The sequence below is a fragment of the Gordionus sp. m RMFG-2023 genome, chromosome 4, assembly GCF_954871325.1.
Source record: "Gordionus sp. m RMFG-2023 chromosome 4, tfGorSpeb1-WG-v2, whole genome shotgun sequence".
NCBI classification, from domain to species: Eukaryota; Metazoa; Nematomorpha; class Gordioida; order Chordodea; family Parachordodidae; genus Gordionus; species Gordionus sp. m RMFG-2023.
This window is the reverse complement of record NC_088778.1, coordinates 9196184-9202183: the sequence shown is the minus strand read 5'-3', so window position 1 is coordinate 9202183 and position 6000 is coordinate 9196184.

Sequence of the window (6000 nt, the reverse complement as noted above, 5' to 3'; positions counted from 1 at the left end):
ATCAATTTGGTTTCTGTTCCAAGGTTATAATATTTATACATTTGTAAATAGAGTTATTAAAATCAAATTTTGATTGCAAATATTCGAAAATTGTCTTAATAAAAATATCTGCTTCATTTAAAAATGTATTAATTAGAGTATTATCTGAACATTTTAATATAATATTTTTAGCAATAGCGCAATAAAATTTATTATCAATTTTTAACTGTAGAGCTGTAGCATGATTTTGTGAATCTTTTTTATTAAAGAATATTCTGGTTGCAACTAAATATTAACTGCATGAAGTAGATTTCCTACGTGTGAAACTAATCCCAAATATGCTTCTGCCATTAAATTTCAAAATTTTTGGACAGCTTTTAAAATCTTTATTTAAGAAGTATTTTTTTAAGGGTTTGTAAAATTTTAAAATTCTATCGATGATAGATATTAATGATAACCACCTGATTGGTACATATCGCAACAACTCACACCATTCCAAGTCAGACCACTCCACCAACTCTTTTAATTCATTAACTTTTTTAGTTGATTAACTAATTCGTTAAAACATTTCATCAAAATTATTTCGACATCTAGAGATAGTACATTCATTGCCTTTTTTTAAGAATTATGTATTAAATGGCATATACAGCCAATTGGTATTAATTCATTATTGTGCTGCCTCAATTCGGTCAATACACTTTGGTTTTTGCCAAAATTTACATAGGCATTATCAGTGCAGAAAGCTGACATGCAAATTATTGATAACCTTGAATTAGCTATATTTACCATTATGTGGTTAGCTACATCGTTGGATTTTTCACTACCCGAGGAAACATTTTTTAACAGTTTTATTGAAATGTTCTTATTCTTGTTGAAATAGTGAAGGATCAGGGGAAATGTTTTAATATTTCCCTTTTAGATGCATCTGTTAGAATTGCATATGGATGCCCATCTTTCAAATCGTCTAGAATTGACCTCTAGGATTCAGGTACTAATACACTTGTGATAGCCATGCTCATTTTTGTTCTACCACAAGTAAGATTTGCACTTATATTGGAGTCGTTAAATATCATGGGAAAGATTCGACCCACATTGTAATGATATAGCTTTGTGAATGTTGAACTACATGATAGTTGTATACGATTTCCGCAACTGTAGTTGCATCTGTATTATTTATTATTTTTGGAGAATATTTTTGTATTGCAATCGATGTTGATATACTCCCCTGTACTGACTTATATGAATAAAATGATGCTGATTATTATTGGATAAAAATAAAAAGGATAGAAAAATATTTACAAACTGGACATGTTTTTCAAATAAACATTTAAAATTTATTTTAAAAATATAAAAATAATCAATTACTGTCTCTCAAAATTATATTATTTATATATTAAAAAAGTTAAAATACTTTAAAAAAAATTGCTGGAGAAATTAAAAAATTGCTATAGATTTTTGCAGGAGATTTTCAATTGCGATAGTTTTGCGGGAAAGAGATGTCTGCGTGTAAACTAAAAAATTGCGGGAGTCTCCCGCTTATGGGGGGAGACATGGCAACCCTCAGTTGAATTCGTAAAAAACGACCCGATGTTTAAATTTAAGTCTTAAAAACGACCCAAACTTTGAGTCGGAGCTTAAAAAACGACCCAAACTTTAAGTCTGAGTACAAAAAAACGACCCAAAAGTCGGAGTCGAAAAAAATGACCCAAACTTTGAGTCAGTCGAAAAGAACGACCCGAACTTTAGGTCACGGTCGCGACTCGCGGTTTTTTAACAATCCTACTACTGGATTAGTGATTCATTAATTAAAAGTGTACATACATAGAGTACACTTTAGCACTATGTTGTTGTTTGAACTTATCTAACACTATTTCTATAAAATTAAATAACGGGATTAATTGATTTTCATCACTCCACTTCTTTTAATTAAAAGGGGATAGAAATGTGTATAGTATTATTAGGTTCATTTATTTATCATTAAAGTTTAAATTTTAAAAAGGTACAAAAAAAAATATTATTCTAATATATAATATCATACCCCTTGTTTTATAAATTATTTATATAACAATTTTCATAAGTAAATAAAGCAAAAAAAAATTTTCAAACTTATGCAAAATATAATATAATTTTAAAATATTAAATATCAGACGTAAAAAATATTAGCTTAAATACTGAAGCCAAATTTTAATTTATAATACTAAAAAATCTTTCTGCAAAATAAATCAAAAGAACATCAGATAGTAATCTATTTTCTTTTATTATTAGATATAATATTTATTCTTGAGTATGATACTTTTAATTGGTCTCATCTATCAATATTCTTTTCTATTCGAGCTACACTTCTGATTATTTTATATATTTTACTAAAGGATGATTAGGACGTTTTTAATAAATGATATATAAAATTCTTTAAGGATCATACATTTTTGAGGAAAAATTAGCCTCTTTGCCGTGAAGCTAAACCCTGGTAATAATAATACAAGTTTTTAAAAAAGGATAATAAACTATTTAATGATACAGATAGGCAATTAAAAGTTTATTAATAAAATAAGAAAAAAATTAGAAAATAACAACCTAAAATTTTAATATTATGAGATAAAAAAAAGTAACCTAAAATAAAACACTAATCATATTGTCGATCAAATTAATGAGGTAATGTAAGTTTATCATCAAAAAGAGAAGTTAAAAAAAGCTTTAAATAGCTATTTTTACATCTAAAAATTGTACTGGTAAAAAAAATTTGAAAACGTAAATCAAGTTATAACAGCGGTATTGTATTAGGAGTAAAAAAATTAAGTTTGGAAGTAGCCTTATAATTAATTATATCTACTAAATATTTTTGGTAAATACTGATAATATATATATTTTACTTTGCACTAGCTTGTGAATTTATATTAGGGATAAGAAATTTTAAACTATATTTCGCGGAAAAATTAATCCTTAGTTAGGTTCTAAAATAACCATAGGTTAGATGGCTATCTAAAACTCTGCCTTATTTGGTGTTCTCAAAATATAGAACCAAACAATTTTAAACATGATGAATTCAGACTTATAGCATTAATACTAACACAGACGAATTATTTATTAAAGTAATATTGGCCGGGGGAGCCCCTCTTCCTTTTTTTAAAAATTTGCAGGTTTTCATAAATATATTTTTAAACTAATAAAACTTTTCATCTACATAACCACTACTCTCCCCAAAAATATAGAGAATACAATGATTTGATAGAAAAATAAGTAAAGTTAAAATATTGACTAATATAAAAAAGTGAAAACCCAAAATTATTTTTCAAAAAATGTAGAGCCAATAAATATCGTAATTGACGTTATGAAGATAGAGATATGATATTATGGTATATGTAGATATTACTATTTATTTTGCATTTTTCACATTATTTTCCATTATTTTTTATTATTCCAGTTGATGATATGTATCATGACCTATATTAGATATATTTTTTATAAGTTGTAATAGTGTTATATAATATAATTATCTATCTCCAAGTGTATCCCAAATTACAATTTGCGGCATAGACCTTCTCTCAAATTTATAAAGAAAAAACTAACTTGTAGTTTCCACTCTACCTCCCCCCCCCTCCACGTTTCATTAGTGCGTCTATGAAATTATACATCCATTGACAGTTATAATTAATGGCATTTGCCATAGGAAGCAATCGAAAACACTTTTTCTAAATGCCTTCTGAATTTAGTATTCATATTTTTTTTCATATTTTGTCTATATATCCTTTAATAGCGACTTCAATGCAGAGTTGTACATTTGCTCAAAATAAAAAGATCGTAAAATTTGAAGATCTTTTATTTTTTAAAAATTTTGTGTAACGACCTTTAAAGATCTTCATGATATTTATTTTTTTACCCCTTTATTAAAAGCCCAGATGTTTTTCAATTTTATTAATATAATATTTCTTTTATGTTTTATACCTCTCCTCCTGCCTTAATGAAAATTGAAAAACATCTGGGCTTATAATAAAGGGGTAAAAAAATAAATATCATGAAGATCTTTGAAGGTTGGATCTTTGAAGATCGTTGGATCTTTGAAGATCGTTACACAAAATTTTTAAAAAATAAAAGATTCAAATTTTACGATCTTCAAAGATCTTGCTCAAATTTTTGAGCTAGATCTCGCTCAAAAATCTTCAAAGAAGATCTTTTGTACAACTCTGCTTCAATGTATATATACTAGCTAATGCTTTTTATTGGTAAATAGCCAGTTCATGGCTAGAAAAGAATGATAAGTCTGGAGAATCTTATGTGGTTGAGAAACAAGTATTTTAGGATCTATGAATTAGTCAAGGTTATGTGTTATGTTTTATCATTTTGGGTTTTAAATCAATATATTATTTAAAATCGTGTTACGTTACTTACTGTCAATCGAATTTACCTATGATATGGCATATTACGCGTCTAACCTTAAGCGTCTTATATATAATACGTGATACGTGAAATATAGCCCATATGCCCTCTAAACGTTGAGTAAACAACAGAGCTACGCTAAGTATTCCTCACTTCCATCTAATTGGAAAAAACGAAATTAATTTGGGTACGAAAGTAAAAAAATGGGAGGAGCCCTCTACACGTTTGTTTGTACGCACTTAGGCGTCCATAGGCTCCAAAAGAAAGAGCGGGGCAGAGATAAAGAGCCTATGCCCAAGAACTGCTGCGTAAGTTAATTACTTTAAGGGTGGGTTGTGGCTGATTTTAAGTTTAAAAAAAATTTCTGTTCTGGCATATATTGTTCCAAAAAACACACATTTAAAATATAGAGTACATACCAATTGAGTTTTAGTTTGTCCTGATCCAGTAGCAACACAGTGGTTTAGAAATATTAAGAAATTATTTATTTCAGATATCTATCCTTAATACGAAAAAGTTTTTTGATAGAGTTTTTGCAATTATTTAGTTTGATGAATTGCTTCATGTTTAAGTTAAGTTCCATAACATCTTTTATTGTTTTATAATACCATAGGGATTTATATTTAGTGTATTCTTTTTTTTTTATAAGTGTATAGCCATATAATTGCATCATGAACTAGATTATGTTCTGAGTTCCTTATGATGTGGGCGAGGAATTGAATGCGGCGTTTTTTCAAGGTAATGTTAATTGGGGTGTGATTTGATACTCTCCATAGATTATTGTTGGATATTACTCTCGGGTAGAAGATTCCGTTAATGATTCGGAGGCAGTTATTTATAAAAGATTGTAATTTCCTGTTCTCCGTTTTGTTCAATTCCCATATATCTCCACCATATAGCAATATTGGAACAACTGTGGAATTAAAAATTCTCAGTCTGGTGTGTACCGATATTTCTTTTGTTTTCCATATTTTCATGTATTTATAAAAGGCTCCTCTTGCTTTTTATATTCTTATTTTCAGCTCTTCTTTATAACCTCCTGTGTTGTCAAACATGACGCCTAGATATTTTATTTTGTCAACTATTTTGATATCATTCCCATCGATTGTGAAATTTAGATTTTGAGTTTCGTTTGGAGAAGAAAGAATACAAGTTTTTTTGAAATTTATTTTTAACCCCATTCTTAGGCTAAGGGTTCCTAATAAATATAGCATATCTTTCGTTTCTTCAGAGCTAGTCGATATGATGACTATGTCATCGGCATAGGATATTATTTTGTTTTCTAAACGTATTATTGAGTTTGAGCTTATTTCTATTAGATTTGCGCAATCTAGGACCTCTTTTATAATTTTACTGATAATGATATTAAACAGTAATGGTGATAGAGTGCATCCTTGTTTCACACCTTTTTTTATTCTGAAGGTGGGGGATATTTTATTGTTTACTTTAAAGCAGGCAGATAGCTTAGAGTAAGGTTCGATCCCACTTTCCAAGAGTGTCCTCCATAGGGCCTCGTGATTCACAGTATCGAATGCTCTACTAAAATCTATAAAAGTGAAGAAGGCAGGGATTTTATATTTGTAACATTTTTGTATTGTTATTTTTAACGCTAAAATTGGCTCGATAATATTTTTATTTGGTCTATAA